Source organism: Aedes albopictus, chromosome 3, assembly GCF_035046485.1.
Source record: "Aedes albopictus strain Foshan chromosome 3, AalbF5, whole genome shotgun sequence".
NCBI lineage: Eukaryota > Metazoa > Arthropoda > Insecta > Diptera > Culicidae > Aedes > Aedes albopictus.
In genome coordinates this window covers 325,568,710-325,587,861 of record NC_085138.1, presented here as the reverse complement: position 1 = coordinate 325,587,861, position 19,152 = coordinate 325,568,710, and the positions used below count along the sequence as shown (strand labels likewise).

General features: G+C 37.6%; 1 protein-coding gene across 10 annotated transcripts in view; it reads left to right on the top strand.

The window, feature by feature from the left end:
* LOC109623365 (low-density lipoprotein receptor-related protein 1) overlaps positions 1 to 19,152 on the top strand; it is an 880,389-nt gene that overhangs the window by 293,133 nt on the left and 568,104 nt on the right. For 5 of the 10 annotated variants that reach the window (XM_062842854.1, XM_062842852.1, XM_062842853.1 and 2 more), the window contains one exon: positions 10,706 to 11,313. The exons of 3 other annotated variants lie outside the window; for them this stretch is intronic. The gene's annotated coding sequence lies outside the window, so the exon portion shown is untranslated. The remainder of the gene's footprint in view (positions 1 to 10,705; positions 11,314 to 19,152) is intronic. 2 more of the 10 variants (XM_062842858.1, XM_062842857.1) reach the window with 2 other exon arrangements.

The following is a 19,152-nucleotide window of genomic DNA, read 5'->3' as shown; positions in this document are numbered from 1 at the left end:
AAGCCGGCTGCTTCACACATCTGACTATTTGTTGCACCGCACAGTGGTTGCGGTAACATTCCCCACCCCGTGAATAACCGCTTAAGCTGTAGCACCACATGTTGACTGCCAATACATGCTCCAGCCTTCCAACAGCTTTGATATATCTACGGACGATCTCTGTCATACGGTTTTTCATACACCAGTTTCTGCCATTCATGTGACCTACGAACACATCGCCTATTGATGATCTCCCTATGTACTTTAGTCGCAATGGGCTTGCTGCAATCGCTTCCGTTGAAATAGGAGCAGGTACTGAAGCCTTCATAACGATTGTTGGTATGGTAGGTTTTGTCGTCGACGTGCCTCCACTTTGGGTACTGGAACAAACTGCACTATTCCTAATCACTGTGTTGGTCGACACGACTGGTGTCGAAGATGTAGACGTAGACGAAGAGTTTCCATTTGAAGAAGCTATTACTGGTGCTTTCACTCTAGCTGCCAACCACGAATCACATACTACGTGATTATGTTTTGATGGTGGCTCGATCGACTTCTAATGGTTTCCAACTGCTGTAGCAATTCAGACTTCTTTCTGAGGAAGGCCTTGTCTGCTTCCAACTCCTTCAACTGGAAATGTGCTTGAAGTTGCAACCACTCCAACTCGAGCTGAAGCCATGAAGAGTTTCTTTTGGTCTGCATGTTGTCCACTCCAGAGCAGGGAATGAAATTATCGATCACGATCGCGATTGTAGAAAACTCTCTCACACGCATTATCGGCGAAAAAAGACGTGCGATAAATTCAGACCCGGGCTTCTCTCGAGAATGTGTTTTCGCTCGTTCCGCAGCGCCGAAAATCGATTATCATCCGCAATGAAAAGTTGACTGGTATGCTTTCTGCTCTTTGTTCGCCTCTCCGTAGTGCCGTCCTCACCAACTGTAGCTTTTATGTATACAATTTCTGTCCCCTCTTGAGCAGCTTATGTGGTCGTGTGGTTATGGTGCGCGCCCATACACATTTTTGTGGAGGGTCTAGGTTCGAATCCCGTTAGCGGCAAATTTTTGTTATTTGCTTTCTGATAATTATCGCGATAACTTTGCAGGCGATAAAGTTGGATAGCGAAAATGAAAAGAGCGATTTCCAGTTTTCGGCTATCTTTGATCGGGGACAAACAGCAATGACCGATAAACATTTCTCACAGGAAAAGTAAAAACAGAAAATATCGGTTGCTCGAAAAACGCCGTTTTTCGTCTCAATTTGCTGATAATTTCATTCCCTGCTCCAGAGGCCATACTACGGCAAATGATTATCTGACTTCAATAATCATTCACAGTCCATCTGAACCACTGTGCTCTGATGTGCGAATACAATGTGTTCGCTTAACAAAGGCAGACCATGAGAAGCTGCTATCGATTCTGACTATGAATCAATCGAACAGTACCTGCTCTTTATTGCAGAGCAAATTATACTGTTGTGGCCTCACGTATGTAAAAGTTGTGTATATCCGGAATACTTTACTAATCGTCTGTTTCTAGGTGAAGATTTCTGACCAACTTTGGACCAAGAAATCTTTGAAGAATGTTGGCGCAAGTGAGAAGAAAAACACAGTCTTTTAGTTGCCAAACTGTGCAACTTCAAAGCTGCAAGAATATTTAATTATTAATAGATTTTACAAATATAAAAGAATGAACCGACTTACTTTTCTGTGTACTATTAACTTATCAAACATGCGCTACAATCAATATTTTTTTTTCAAACTCTTTAGTATAAAGTTTTTCCAAAACTAGGAGTACCTACTACGTACTCAGCAAACTCTGACTGATTGAATGGCAATAACTGACCCTATACAAACCAAGGAAGTGGCATCCCTATCCCACCAATGTAATGTTTTCGTAGCCAACATAACTGCGGCTCAAGCGTACGGCTCAAGCTGACAACCTATCTTTTAATACAGCAGCATAGTTTTAATGCTGGGTAAGAAAACAAGAAGACCATAACAGTCGCATGATACAAACTGGCTGTTTCTATTGATGTTACCCACAGTCTATCTGTCTAAGGTGTATCAGTGCGCAGGGATAAGCCGGCTGCTTCACACATCTGACTATTTGTTGCACCGCACAGTGGTTGCGGTAACAAAGATAAAAGCACAATAAAAAGAAACGACATTCTTCTTCATAACTTTTATACTGGTTGACTAGAATATTCTAGATAGAATTTTGCAAATGTTTAAAATCTACACCTGAAAAGCATTTGAAAAGTTTCAAGCTATTTCAAGATAATAACGTACGTTTAACAAAGACGTAGTAATCCTTAAGTCCTTCAAGTGGAATTGATGATGGCTTCTTTAACGGTGTTGAGATAATTCGATATTCTGAATCTGCATGTCAAACTGAGCCGAAATCCAAATTTTCATAAATTTTGGAGTCCGGGAACCAATTTTAAAATCAATTTGAAGTTTGTATGGGAGCGATTTGTCGAATCACCCCTCGTCGCAGTTTGTACTGGGCGGAGCTGTCAAACAATTACCCAGCTGTCAAAAGGTGATTTCAAAAAATCTTTTTGAAACTGATTTTAGGTACCTAAACAAAGTTCTAAAAATCTGAAAAAAATCATAGTGACTCAGAAAAAGGTGCTCTTTCGTATATAATCGAAAAATCAATACATTTTTCAAAATTTAAAAAACTCAATTGGGTTTTTAAATTTAAAAAATGTACTGTTTTTTTGTTTTAATACGAAAGGACACATTTTTCTGAGCCAATATGATTTATTTTTTTTTCAGATTTTTAGAACTTTATTTTAGTACCTAAAATAAATTACAAAGAGATTTTTAAAAATCACCTTTTGACAGTTGGGGAACTGTTTGATAGCTCCGCCCAGTAAAAAATGCGACGAGGGGTAATTCGACAAATCAGTCCCTGCAGGGTGGCCACCCAGCCGGGAATTTCGGGAAAAGCTCGGGAATTCGAAACCACCGGGAAAAAGTCGGGAAAACCTCGGGAATTGTTGCTAGTCACCGGGAATTTCCAAAATTCTAAAATTTGTACAGTCTTCAGAAGCATAACTACGAGAATCTGTGGGAAATGCAGTCAACAACTGTTGAACTATGTTAGTGAACTGGCGTAAAAACCATTCTTGGAAATTAATATCTTGTCGTCGAGTCATGACAATTAAAGTTAATCATAGTGATGTTACCTAACATCACAATTTGAACAATTTCAAAGATATTCTAAAGAACATTCTGGTGGAAAGACTGGTTGAGACACATTCATCATATGTCACTTATGCATTTCAGGATGTACATGCTCCTGAAAACATCAAGCGTCCTATAAAAGTTTTATAAAACATAACAAAAATTTTAACTTCTTTCTAAAAAATTATCCTTGTACCATCTCTAGGAGAATATATGATATAGCCTTTGTCCTTTGAATGAAAAGTCGTTAAGAAATTTGGATAGGATGCTGATAAAATTTTGAATGAATGAATGAATTGCCCCAAGAATAAATTAAAATTAAAAGTTCTGAAATTCTGGATGAGTAATTCTGGTGAAAACATTTTTACAATTTAAAAATAGTAAGTGAAAAACAATTGAAAGAATATTTAATGGGATTTTTAGTATCTGATGGAATTCCTCAAAGCACACCTATTGTAGCTCATAAAAGTATTTCTAATATTTTGTTTGAAAGATTTCTGGTGTTTTTATGAAGTTCTTGAATGTACTCATTTATTGAACTTGTGAATAAAAATGTTCGGAGAAACCCGGAGTAAGGTATCGAGAAAATCCCTTTTTGGCGAAGCTTTAGCTAGCAGAAGTCCCTGGTAAAACTCCTGGTTCAGCAAATTCTCGAGAATTTTGAGTATTCGTAGTTTCTAGTTAAACTACCAATTGAAATTCTCGCGGGAGTTCCAGTGAGTATTCAATAGCATCTGCAGCAATATAGTTGTATGATTTATGGAAATAAATAATTCCCAAATAATGAATCTGCCTCTACATTGGGGTGGGCTTCGTGGCCGAGCGGTTAGCGGCGTCAGCCGTTTAGGTGTCTCGTAAGCCTCGGAGTGTGGGTCTGATTCCCGTTCCAGTCGGGGAAAACTTTTCGTCAAACGGAAAATTCTCCACTGGGCCACTGGGTGTGTTGTCCGTTGTCACATGTTTGTACTGTTCAGTCTGTAGAGGCCCGTGAGGTCGAAGACGGTGTAATTGTCTTTTTTTTACATTTTGGGAGAAATACTTTCTTAAAAACTAATCTTTCAGGAATTCTTGGAGAAATTCTTGACATATCTGAAAATGTGATCAGAAATTAAATCTCTGAGAGCTTCATATCGCAATCGCTGTTGAAATAACTGGATGCTAGACGAGTATCGAGCAAAATCTAAGATTACTTTGATCTCTCAAATTTCTCCTAGAATTTACAATTCCAACCTATAAGTAACCTGCCTGACTTTCTGCAGTAGCCATTTATGGTACCATAAAGTTCGCCACTGGTTATCTATTAAAATATCTTGAAAATGACCATCAAAAATACTACACTAAAGATTTCCCTAGAAATCATTTCCAAAATTCTTTCACGAGTAATCTTTCCAGATATTCCACCAGAAGTTTATCCAGAATGTTTTTTTCTTGGCATTCTTTTATTGCCTATTAGCTTCCCAAACGAACTTACCAAGAATTTTTCAGAAGAGATTTTTGAAATATTACTAAGAAATCCACTAATAATAAGTTAGAATTTCTGCCTTAATTTACAATAGAATTTTCTATTAAATATCTTGAAAATCTTTAAACAGTGTAAAACCCGGACAAATTTTTGGTCAACTTCTCCACAAATTTCTTCTGCAATATTCTCAAGGAATCCGGATTTTTTTAAAGAGTTCGCCTTGGTTCATCCTTATATCAGTAAGCAAATCTCTCAGCTCAAGAAATTCGGACTGAAACTCTTCAAAACAATCTGCCTTAAATTCATGCTAAATCAAGCCTAACTTTACCAAACACCGTATGTAACTTATGCAAACAAAATAGTTATTTATGCAACAAGTTGCAAAATGATAATTTTTTCAGTACGAGTCGTACATTTATCCAACGAGGCTTGCCGAGTTGGATAAATACGAAGAGTGCTGAAAAAAAAACGAGTTTTGCAACGAGTTGCATAAACAATTTTTTGCCATTACGAAAAATACCCATTTAATATGATCTTTTCTAGCTGCACAAACATGTACATATCAGAAGGAATCACGTGCGAGCATCCATGCTTGCCAGCGTAGGTTTTTGTTCGATCAGGTAGACTGTGATGTGGTAGTTGTCAACAATGTTCGGGCTCCCGGCGTCGTGTGGAGGCATAAGAAAAAGTCAATTTAGCAAGAGCCTCTGCACCTGGTTTGCAATTTGAATCGGGATTGAAATCGTCTCGATCCGGATTCCACCAGATCAGTGGATGTAGAGGTAGTAGCTGAATCTACGGGAGGCGCGGCAGTAAGTGAAAAGTGCGTTAGGCCACAAGTGACGAAAAGTGCTACTTTTCAGCACACTTAAGAGTGCTAAAAGTAGTACTCTTCAGCACACTTGCATCAGCGGTGATAAGTAGGCCATTTCACCATACTTCAGTGGAGACGAACCAGCCACGGGCTGAAAGTCTCGATAATAAAGATAAAAAAACATACTTCAGTCAAGAAACGTCATATTTTTCACAACGTAATGGCAAAAAAAGATTTTCACATGAGGCGCTGAATTTCGTTAAGGACTACTTGTATCACTCATCTTTGGGGATAATTTGTGAAAATATACCCTGATTTTCACGTTTCGGAAATTATCAATGTATGAGTTGCTATGGGAACACCGAACTACTCCTTCGATTTTTTCCGTTCGTAGATTTTGTTAGATACGGTGTTTGGTAAAGTTAGGCTTGAAATGTCGTCTAAAAAATGTTTCAACTAGGTTTCATCGCTTTTGGTGTTCTCCGATTTGAGTAAGTCATCTTGAGTAGAATCAAACTCAAGAAATACAAAAATACTTCTGAATTTCGAAATAAAAAACTTCTCATTCTTTCAAAAACTCGGTTGGAAAATTCTTCAAAATGTTTCCAAAACATTTAGACAAAAAAAACAGCAGGAACTTTTTGACTCTTCCTAGTAGTTCCTCTAAAATTCAGTCCTGAACAGAAGATTTCCAGTAAGTTATCTTGAGGAATTACACAGCATCTAGCCATGTGCAAAAATTCAAGTCAATCGATTCGATATTGTCTGAGTTTTAGCAGCAAGTGCCCAAAATAGGTGCTCCTGCCCAAATGGTCCCAGACCCTAAGTAAAAATAAATGTTAATCTGTTTTGGAGGAAAAAAATAAAATCCCATAAATAGTTTGACAAATGGCTGCAGTTTTTCTCAAAAGATTCACCACATATCACAATCACATACATCTTGCAAGTAGACAGTGTGATTTTTTTATGACAAAATAAAATTGAGAGAAGTATTTTGTCTGTGGAAGTATCTTGCATTACTTTTTTTTTCTTGCTTCACATTTTTTTTTCGTGAAGTGAAATTTTGTGGGGGTCCCTAAAATGTGGGGGCCCGGGGTCCTGGCCCCCTGCCCCCCTGCCCCCCCCCCCCTTTAAATCCGGCACTGGATACGAGACAAACAACACATAACTTATTTTCAAGTTCATATGAATACTATGTTAAATCGAAGGATTTGAAAATGTTCAATATTAATTCTCTTAAATTTTTCTTAGTAAGTTGCGTTAATTTTCACTATAAATCATTTTATTTATTTATTTTTTATTTTATTTTTTTACTTGAACAAACTCGCATTGTTAGTGCTTGCCTCACGTCCGCCGCCATGCTTAGCACTTTCTTGCATTTTATACACATTTCTTCGATTGCGCTGCTATTTAATCAAAACTTTGGAAGAAATGCGACCATAATAAGCAAAAGTAAACAAAACGATTTGAATTACAATCAAGTCACACACAAAGTTTGAACAAACTGTGTTGCCTAATCGATATACCGTATTACCTCGCTAATTCGACAACGACTGTTTTCGAAATACCGAAGTAGCCTCTCAATTGGACATACTGGTCACCCTACACCACCTTGCTCATTGAAATTTGACAACTCTATTTTTGTTTTTGTTATGAAACATAATTTCGACAGATATTGTGGTGGTGCGACTGAAAAGCTCGTTCTTTCTACGATTGTTGCCTTCCTCAGTTCATTCCGGTTGGTTTCCAGGCGGTTTGGGTGACGAATAGCATCAACTCAGAATTTCCGGAATTAGTGGCTGCAAGAGGAGCTGGTGCGGGTGCGAAAATATGCAAAATATCTAACTGTTTTGCATTCATAATGTACATAGTTGTGACATTTCAACAGTTTTTGATTCGACATATGTCGAATAAGCGGGGTACGAATTAAAAAGTGTCGAATTAAAACGTGTCGGACCTGCGGGGTAGGACGATATCTTATACTCATCTCTGTATCACAGATAAGCGGACGTCTTACTCTACTCACTTCTCATCGTTTCCCTTTTTAACGGATTATGTATTAAAATATTCTGTAGTTCACAAATCGCTCGCTCATGGCGCTCGCATCCTTTTTGCTCCTATTTGACGTTTGCTCACTACCGCCATCTACTCAGTGGGTTGCGTACCACAGCGTAATTAGTATTGGGCGACATGTTTGCGTGACGATGATTTTTATCACATTTTGTTCCAAGTGAAACGTCTGTTTGTCTGTGTCTGTATTTAGGATTTCCAGCCATTATTGGTCTGCATAAATTATTGCTCAGATTAACGGGGGTACACGGTACCTTCCACCAGAGATGGAATAGTGTAGAATGATTCTTGGAAAATAAACATACAAATTCAGTAAATAAATAAAAAAGATCAAATCAATGTGTCAATTAATAAGGGGGAGTAATATTTTCAAATCTTTATTTGGTATTCCAAGTAATCGATAAGTACACAGCAAAAAATAAGTGCAACCCGCCCGATGTAACTCATTCCGATGTACTAAATAATCAATGTAATCACGATTCCTATGTACGATTACATCGTTTTGATGTAAAATCTTCTGTTCTTATGTGTACATCGTCCTGTGTAATATTCATGCCACCGACGTATTGATCGGGTTGCTGCAGTTTAGATGTAATATTACACAACAGTTTTTTCTGTGTACTGTCGTAAGCAGATAAAAGCCCATTTAGTAGCTTTTCCGTGTCCATAGGAGATTTTCAAATGCTCTGAGGCATTATAAACAGTAACAAGCACTGAAATAAGCCGCATATCCATGCGAACATATGAAATCTGTGTAAACCCTATCAACCGTCATTTCAATTAGGAAATCTAAATGGCAATGGTTTTTCCAGTTTTCACATACGTTTTGAGTAAATTTTGCGCTAGGATAATTCGATGGTATCTGTGTCTAAACTATAGTGCTTGTAGATCCAGTGTGTATGGATTGAATAAGAAGCCTACACAGGGCCGGATTTACAAATGTGGGGGCCCGGGGCCACAGTGTTGTGGGGGCCCCATTTCCAGGGGTATATTTTTGCTTATATAGGATAAAAAATTGTAAAAATATTATTAAATCTTACAAATAAGAACTAATGTCGTTGTGGAAGAATTTGAAGAAATTATATAAATTATTTTTTTTGCGATTTTGATCGTTGCTTTAGAGTTAGTCGTAATTCGTATCAGAGTCTATAGATACATCTATAGAGCAATTCATAGCAGAAAATTTCTAGTAAATTTTGTAACCCGACCGCTGGGGTAGTTTTTGTGAGAACGGCAAATAAAATTTCTAGCAGAATCCCTGGAGCTTGCTGGTCGACTACCATGATTTTTTTGTGGAGCTTAAGCAGAAAAAGTTCTAACGCGGCTGCCAGAGGGTTCTCTGGCGACTTCCCGAAAAAAAAACGACAAAATTCTGAAATCAACTTCTGGGGAAGCTTCATAATAGAAATTCTGTCATTTAAAAGGGGGAATTCGAATAGAGACTGTTATTTTTTTTTGCGAAAATCCAGGCGAAGGGCCTGATGTAATTCCTAGCTTCATTTCTTATAGCATGTGTTATAAGATTTTGTTGGGATTTCTTTACAAATTTCTTTTGCAATGTCTTCAAGAAATCTAAGGATTTTGTCAGGAGTTCGCCAATTACATCCTAAGTGAAGAAATGTTTCAAGAACCCAACCATATTATTCCAATCAACTTTCCGAATGTTTTCAAAAAAAAAACAAGAATATTCCTGCAATTCTATTAAGAATTCTTGGAAAATTCTTCCAAAATATGTCCAAAATTTTCAACAGAAATAAACACGAATATTCAGCAGGAACTTTTGTAAGTATACATTCTACAGAGTTTAAGAGTTAATCTAGAGTTCAAGCGAAGTTTTTCTCCAGGATTTCCAATAAAATATTTTGGTTAATTGCACAAGATTGACTAGTTCAAATAAAAAATGTTAACAAGTTTTGGAGGAGCTTCGAAAGCTGCAGTCCTTCAAATGAGAACCATAATATATCACATTCCACCAGTAGGTAGTACATTAGAGACCCGATATTTTCAGCCCCTTTGCAAAACCCCTTTTTTTTCTCCCTATAAACAAAAAAATATTTTGAACATTGTATCCCTCTATCTTCTGTTTTATTTTTGGTACTCAGTCATTTTTTTTTTGTTTCCAATTTTTATTCGTGAAGTGGGATTTTGTGGGGGCCCCTGAAATGTGGGGACCCGGGGCCATGGCCCCCCTGGCCCCCCTTAAATCCGGCCCTGAGCCTACACGATAAAAAATCTGCACGCTGGATGGAAGGGGAAAATCCCTTAACTATTCAACGTCCCAATCAACATGATTAGAAATTCTTTTCCCTTTAAATCGCATTGCTGTCAGTTTTGATTTGAGAACCAAAACAAACCCACCGAAGAAATAAACTGAAAATCACTTCGATTTGCACTAATGTACAAAGTAATACAATCCAAAGGGAAAAGCTGTTGATTTGGTAATGACTGTTTTGGGCATGAAAGTAAATATAGATGACAGGTGGCAGAAAGTGTTTCGCTTCGATTCGCACTTCATCATCAGATGTGAAGTAGTATAGTGATAAAGCAGAAGACTGTGAATCTCAAGGTCCTGGTATTGAATCTTGGTGTTACGTGACTACACTTTTTTTATTTTTTATTTTGAAATCAAAATATTGTCAGCAATGAATTGAAGTGCACTTCCAGTAAAACTGATGTTCTTTTTCAAATGATATTTAGATGATAACAAACTGTTTGGACAGTAGTGCGAATTCTAGTGCCAATCTGTTCATATTAGAGTGCAGATTTTTTTACCGTGTACATTCTTCTCCGTCATCCATAAAACAATTTTACAGATTTTGAATGCGGTCACTTTGTGCCCGAGTTGGCTTAGTGGTTCTTGCGATGTTACAATGGCATTAGTGTTCACATCTTGATACTATTTAAATAAACAGTTCAGTCCACTTGTTGCATTGATTCATAGTGAACAACACTTCCTTCTAACTAGTAATAACTTATCATACCAACCTTAATGTACCACATGAGTTAAACAAAAAATCTAATTCACTTTTAAATCTGCCTTCGGGATCCGTTCTTCTGTGCAACATCATCCAGTTAAATATTACAAGTATACACAGTCGTCATCAGTTCAGCCGCCGCCAACGTTCCGACTCAATTGGCTTCGATAAATAACCTATATACGTATTCTGTTCTCTGGTTGCTTATACACAGAAAAGTACATACATAGCGTCGATTGGTCCGTAATCTTCTTCTCCGCGGCTATACTCAATACTCATACCGGCCCTCGCCGCGCCATTGTCGCTCAACAACTCCTTCTACGTCCGATCAGTGTACAGAACAGATTGATGTCTCTGTAACCAGCCAACGACCATCATCATCATCCACGGTGTGAGACGGACGGACGGACGGTCAAGCCGCCGTCGTCGTGTAATTGAAGAAGCGAGGCGCGGTCTTGGAAGAGTTTGAAACCGAAAACAGGAAACTGAAGATGAGTGTATACAGTGTGTCTATATGGAAAGAAGAAGGCGCAGTAAGGTGTCGCAGTTTGTGAAGAACCTCGGGAAATGACCCTATACAGCACCGCCACAGTACCAGCTTGGTGATGATTTGAATTTCAATGTGCGTATTGTTGCCGTAGTTTCTACCGTACAACGTGTTGTCGAGTGTTCTTCATTAGTGATCGATCACATCAATCGAGTGGTGTATATTTAAAATTTTTAAATAATTCTGGCGACAACGAAACCAGACCAGGGGCAGAGATAGTGTCAAACTGTGCAAAGGCGTGAGCCTGGGGAATCGCGCGCTGTGACGATCGAAAGGTAAGTTATTTATTTGATGCTCGCACGTGAATAAAAAAAATATCTGTGTTATCGCGTTTCAGATTGATTGTTGGTGGTCGAGTTTTAACAGTTTCGTTTGCAGCATGACATGACAAAGGCCTTTTATTCAATTCGGTTTGTTTGCTTGCACAAATTGATAACAGATTTTCCGTTGGTGTAGGTATAATGTGCATCGAAGAATTGAGTGATTGTTAGTTTTCGGGGCAAATGAATGGAAGCATTTATCAATTTATGTCCAAGAAATGGACAAATAATAAATAAAGCTGATGCTTTAAAATAATATTGGTTGGTTCTGGCACAGCTGGTATTTATAAAGTATAATCTCGAGAAACATACTTCGTATTTAAATATGTAACGAAACAACGAAACGTACTGTTACGGTAGGGGAATCAACATATTTTGGACACAGCAACGCGCCAATATTTGTGGACACTTACGGCAAAAACAAATGGAAGTGTCCAAAATATATTGGCGTAACTGTGTTCAAAATACGTTGATTCCCCTAACCCTTTAGGATCAGAGTGGTCATACATGACCACGAACATGGCTGTATAAAATCACTCTCTCGATGAAAGTTAACAAATTTCTGAAAAGTTATTGTAAACCTACTCCTCTACTAGGAAACAATATGAGTAATTGAGTTTGAGACTTTATCGACATTCTAGAATATCCTGAACACCAAGAAGTTTCATCATGAACAGCGGCGTCGCGTAACCTCACTTTTTACCTGTGCACCGACCCTAAAACTTGCTATTGCAGGGGATGTATGATCAAAATCGAAATAGAAATGAGCAGGCTTGACAGAAACTCCCTCGCGAGAAAATGAGGAAGCGATTTTGGCGATTTTCTGAGGAGTGAAAATAAAACTCAGAAATCACAACACAAACCCTCAACAGCACCGAGCGCGAGCTTGCCGCGCAGCGAGGAGTTCGTCCAACACTCATAGGCTGTGACGGTGACCATAGTGGGTAAGGTGAGATGCGATCGGATGCGATAAGTTATGAGATGAGAAGAGGGATGTTTGATAGGCCATAGTGCATGAGGTTTTCAATGAGGATGCGTATGTTATTTTCAATCCTTTTTCGCCTATTTCGTGCGCATCAACGACTCGCGTGATTTGGTCGATGAAGTCGCTTGTATGTTGAAGCGCTTCTTTGGATGTGGGTAGTGAAATGATCGTTTCATCTATAAGAGCGGAAAGATAAAATGAACCCGCTTTTTGTTTTGCGCGGGTCGTTTTTTTTTTGCTATAACTTAGTCAATTTTGATCCTGTTGCAATAGCAAAAACCGACCAGTTCAATAAAAATCTGGTGTAACTGTACAAGATTGAGATTATTGAATTAATTATTTGGGAAAAGAATGTATAACATGTAATCATATCCGCTTGAGCGATGTCTTTATGTATACGCATATTTTTACTTTCCGAACTGGGCTATCTGAGTGTTAATTTCAATTTAAATCAATTGAGACTGTTATACTGATTTTCAGCATTGAAACATTACTTGATTGTGCTGACCTCGGCAAAAAGAAACAAAAATTCGGCAAGTAGAGTAAAGTGGGGCAAAAGTTTGAGTGGGGCAAGAGTTTATTTTGAAGTTTTTGAGCTCAATTCAAATTATTTCTGTCGGGTGTCAAGGTTGTTCGATGCCTTCTTGAAAATGAGTCTTTCACTCCAAAAATTATGAAAATTGATCTTAATTTCGAAAAGTTATGATAAAATGTTGGTTTTTGATCAAAAAATTATAACATGAGATGGTCCTTCCAACGCATAGAATGGAATTGTAATAAAATCGACTTCGATATTTTATTTTGGGGCGTAACTAGGTATATTTTGAAGGTGCTTTAGCATGTATAACTTTTTGCAATAAAGATTTGGAAATCATATTTTGCACATAGTGGGGCAAAAGTTCGAGTCATGTGGCAACTTTAGCTGAAAATCTAAAATTCTGCGAATTGTACATAGCATCTCTAAGAGTGATGGGATTAGTGAGAAAATTCGATCAAAGTTGAAAAAATATGTTGTTTTGTCTGAATTTGGCGGAAAACTACTAATTTTTGGTGTAGTAAATTTAACCCTGATTTGGATAAAATGCAGATCGAACTTTAAAGTGTATTCCAGTTCCAACAACGAATATCAAGTGGTTTTAGGTATTTCTATTGCCAAAGTGTCAAAATAGTGTGCTACGGTTAGCGAAATTCCACAAACACTGGATTCGAACTTTTGCCCCAGTGGTGGAGCAAGAGTTCGAATAAAAAACACATATACAAAAAGTGTTGAAACTCAAGAAAGACATTTGACATTTGGCATAACTTTGTTCAGCAAAATTTTAGCTCATGGATGGACGGATGGTACAATCACCACACGATATTCATTTATTTTTATCCGCTTCGATTTTTTTAAATGAGTTGAATTTTCAACTAGGGTCGAACTTTTGCCCCACCTTACTCTATGTATTATTTAAGGGTATAGGTTTTTTTATTACAAAATTTTCGGCGATATCTACGAGCAAATATGTCTCTAATAAGTACCCAATATTCATCATAAGTATATTGTCGCGCTTATCTTTTATTAGAGTCCTGCGGCGGTCGTACGCTCGCAAGGCATACTGCCGCATGACAGTCGCAAGGCAAAACAAAAGAAAAAGTGTTCCCGCCAAAAACAAAAGCACGTGGGTTTCGCGAAGTGACAGATGTTTTTGAATGTATTTGTGACGAACGGCAAGAGTAGCTCAGTGGAATGAGTGTTCTTGCTGTCAAACCCCATATAGTGGAATTATATACTTTTAAATCTGGTGACGCTGTTATGATTAGTGACTGTCGTGCTGATATCAGAAGCCAGAGGCAGATAATCGCCATATTGTGATTTTTCTTGAGAGGCATAATATTAGGTAAAAGAGTATCAATCGAAATTATAGTCACACTATTTTCGTTAAGGGATCTAGTTTTGCCTGAAAAAGAAAAAAAGCAGAACTTTTCAATCAGAATCCTTTTAGCTATTAAGTTGAATACCATAAAACCTTAAACTTTCTAACTTGCACATGAATAATATGCATTGAACAAACGACCATATCAAACATTGATCACTTGATTCAAATCCCGAACAGAGAAAATAAAATGTTTTCTTATACACATATAATAACAAAATTATGCTGCATAAAACATAAACGATTTGATGGAATACTATTTTATATGCAATGAAATATGTTATTTTACATAGTAATCGATATACAATATGATAAATTTTTATTACGTCCGGTCCATCAAAATGCATATCATGTGAAAAAGTATTGAGTTATGTTTAAAAACAACAACATATTAACGCATTTTATATTACCTACTAGCATTCCCAACACATTAACTCCGCATTGCTTTACATGCACAACGAGCGCAATCATAAAATCCATACCCGACAAGCATTCTCTTGCGTTCTCTTGCGATCACATGCGTCGAAGCAGCTCCATCGCATCTCCGCACTCATCGCAACTCATCTACTATGTACGGTTCATGCGTTCTGCATATAGTTTCCACAGAGTGTGCTTCGACGCTTATCCGATCTCTTATCTCTTTGCATCGCACCTCAGCCACTATGTGCTCAACGATAATTGCTTGTTGTGTTTCTCACGTCCATTCACACTCAAAAAGCTCTCGCGAGTTCCACTCCCATACAAAGAAAGACTCTCGAGGCGAAAATCGCACTCAAAAACCCGAAATAATCATTGGCTCTTTTTTCGTTCCCCTCTTCCTCGCTCAGTTTTTATTGCCTCTCTGTTCGGGGTTCGTTCGCTCCCTCGCGACGAAGCAAAAGCAAAACACCGCTCTACACCCTAAAACGAAACAACACAGGCATGTGTACAATGTACACAGGCTTGTGTACAATGTACACAGATTTGTGTACTACTAGATCAGCCTCCACCCCTGTGTCAAATGTACACAGTCACTTTTCTGGCTCTAGCGCTGGTATGGGAGCAAAGTTCATAACTAATTTTCTATGAACGATGACATGCATTATCAGGAATCGATCAGTGCAAAAATAATTGTTAATTTTGTTTTCATGTCAGCGCTGGAGCCGGAAAAGTATCTGTGTACATTTGACACAGCGGCGAGGCTGATCTAGTAGTACACAAATCTGTGTAACTTCTGTAACCGTGTAGAGCATGTTGCAAAACTCTTTTGATTTCGAGGAGGATTATCAAGCCTGGAAATGAGTGAAAGCATCTATTCTCGTAATTTTCTAATTTATTACAAACAAATTTGTTCAAAAAATTCAAGAATTTATACTTGGTAAGTGAGGTTACGCGACGCCACTGATCATGAACATAGAACAATTTCCCAGATATCTCTTGAGATATCTTGAGATATTCTTGCCTAGGTGTTTGGACGATTTGAAATTCAATCTTACAAATTGTTCGTCTCAGGTTTCTTTCTGAACCTCTGGTCTATACCCGTAACAGTGGTCGTATCCGCTATAACGAGTGTCATTGCATATTCAACTATGGTTTTTGGACCTACTGTTGGGATATTCAAGTTTGCAGTTTAGACCATAACATCTACAGCCGTTGCAGTGCTGATTTTTGCTATGAACTGTAATATGACATATCCAATTATACTCTAAGACCGCTGTGTAATTATTAGAATTATTCCAGCATTAGTTTTGCTTAATCCAGACCAACTCCTTCGAAAAGCAGATCTGCATATCCACACATACATGTGACATAGAGTCCTGAACGAAGCTTTCCAGAGAATGACTAACTTCCCGTAATTATCTATCTCCTGGAACGCGATTTCGACATCTTAAAAAAAAAGATGTCTCCTTCCTTCCAGAAAACTCCATGAGTACCTTCTGAGTGTCTTCCTTCAAGGATTTCTTTGGAAATCTTTTCTGGGATGCTTTAAGAAAATCTCAAGGATTATTTTCTTTGTAATCTCTTGCAACTTCTTCAGAACTATTATTGGTTCCTCCAAGATTGTTTCTGGGATTCCACTGGGATTCTCGTACCATTCGGCCTAATTATTTATATAATATTATATAATTTAATAAGACGTTTTCGAAGAAAGAGTATCTGATCCCTTGGATTTCTTCGTGAGTTCCTTCTCGGATTAACTGAACATGTCCCTTTGTAATTTTCATCTGGAGCTTCTTCGGGGATTCCTTTAGGAGTTCCATCAGGAATCTTGAAACTCCTCCAAGTTGCTTTTGAGATTCACTAAAATACTTTTTCCTCAATTCCTAGTGCCTCCAAGATTTTCTTCTGGATTTCCAAGACTATTTTCTGAAATCCCTCCAGAAATTGTTTCTAATCCTCCTGGAGTTCCTCAGAATTTCTTTCTGGGCTTCTTCCAAAAGTATTTTTTTAAGATTTCATTACACAGCAAAAAAATCTCATCATTTTCGCTGCACATCAGTCGCGTCTTAAAAGTGATGTAACAATTACATCCTTTAAAAGCAGTGAATTGGCCGCCACAGATTCAAAGTGGGTCTAACAATCGCTAGAATCGGATCGATAGATGAATCATATATAAGTAAAATATTAGCATGGATTCGTACACTGATCCGTTGATTGTGGGGCGTACCCCTTACCCCTCGACTATTTCACCGAGTTAGAAGGATGGTGATAAATATGATACTGCTTCTAAATATCTGCTGGAATGGGTTTGTTGATACTTACCGGTGCCAATCAGTGTGTACATGGTAAGTGTGATAATTGTTGGAAAACGATGTATCCGAGTGAGATTACGTTCGAAAATGGATACATCGTCAGAAATTACGCGCCTGAATATTACAAAATTATTTGCTGTGTAGGAGTTTTTTTTCTAGGATTATTCAAAAGCTTTATCAGGGATTGCACGTCCAGGACTCGTTCAAAAATTAACTCTGGGGTTCTTTATGGAATTCTTAACTCCTACTTTTTGATATCTTTATTGGAGTTCAGTCTTAAATACTTCCAAGCCCTGTGAATGGATTGTCCCTAGAATCGTCTTTGGAATTTCTCCAGGATTTCTTATTGCCTGTTGTACATGAATTCCTTTACCCAAACAACACATGTCATAAAAGAGTTGCGACAGTGCAACTTTCGGTTGCATTGAAGTCAATTTTTACGTAATTCTAACATTGTGTTAAAATAACATCAAAATAGCTTGTATATAATCAAAACTTGAGCTACTGTTATATGCTTGGACAGGAGTTTATTCGAGGGCTCCTCCAGAGGTTGCTTTTGGGAATCGTGCAGGAGTTCCTTCAGGGAATCCCCTAGAAGTTCATTCTGGGAATACTCTAGGATAACCTTCTGCAAATCATTCAGCAGTTCTTTCTAAAAATTATCCAAGAGTTCCTTGTAAGAAAATTTTAGAAGTTCATTCTGGGAATCCTGCAAGAATTGTTTCCAGAAATCCTCCAGGAGCCCATTGCACAGCGGCTGATTTCGTCATTTTACCGCGCTTAATTAATAACTTTTTTACTTAAAAGTTCAGCGTCATGGTGTCTTCGAGAAAGTATTTCACTATGATAAGAAGCTTCATTTGAAGTTCTGTGAAAAATAATCAATCCCCCTAAAAGTGAGATAGAAAATTTATTTTTTGAATTTTTCAAGATACGAGGTTGGTGTCTTTACAAAAGATGTAGATGTTGTTTGGAGCAACTTTGCCGAAGACACCAAGTTTGTAACTCCGTTACTTTTCAAGATACGTTACGTTTTCTATCATCATATGCTTGAAATATGGCCCAACAAACCATAAAAACCGTTATAACTATTTTAATTTTGGAATTAGCGGGATGTCATGTTCGACAAAGTTGGGGTTCATTCACAATGTCATAACGCCAAAATTGGCCTTATTTGACACCCACCCACCCCTTCGTAACATTGTTTATATGGGAAGAAAAATGTTTTGTTCGAGCTGTAACACCATGAAGTACACCCACCCACCCCCTCCACCGTTATGACATTTGTGAACAAACCCTTGAGTGTTTTATCATTATCTATAACTTTGTAGAACATGAGAAAAATGTAGAATAAATTTTTAGAAATAGAGACAAATGCCGCATAGCGGTCAAGTCTCCCAAAAAATATTTTTTTTTTAGAAAGTTATTGCGCAAAAACCTTTTTCAAGGGGATGATGATTGAAAACGTAACGTATCTTGAAAAGTAACGGAGTTACAAACCTGGTGTCTTCGGCAAAGTTGCTGCAAACAACGTTTTCTACAATTTTTGTGAAGTATCTTGAAAAATTCAAAAAATAAATTTTCTATCTCACTTTTAGGGGGATTGATCATTTTTCACAGAAGTTCAAAAGAAACTCCCTATTATAGTGAAAAGCTTTCTCGAAGACACCATGGCGTAAAACTTCATAGTAAAAAAGTTATTAATTAGGCGCGCTAAAATGTCGAAATCAGCCACAGTGCATTGTAGAAAACCACCGCACGGTGTGTTGAAACAGGATTATTATCGCACTTTCATGAACCTAAAATATTTTTTCGTTATAAGTTAGCCTTAGCTGTATATATTAAGATTCTGGAGGTTAAAAAATCTTTCATCGGGGAAAATTAAAATAAATTCGATTTTAGTAGTTTACCACTTTTCCCATATGATGTGGTATTACGCAAATCTGATGAACCTAAACTCCGCTAGAAAAAGTCCCCCTTCTAATAATACATTTGAAACCATTTAGTGAGAAACGAATGTAAAAGTCTTTACAACGAGTTTAAATTTGTTTGGCATTCGTTTCATGTGCCCAGCCCACTACAGTCTGCCGAAAGTCATAAATCATAGAAGTCTACATTTCTACCATTTGTCCGACACATAGATATTTGCAATGGAGGTAAA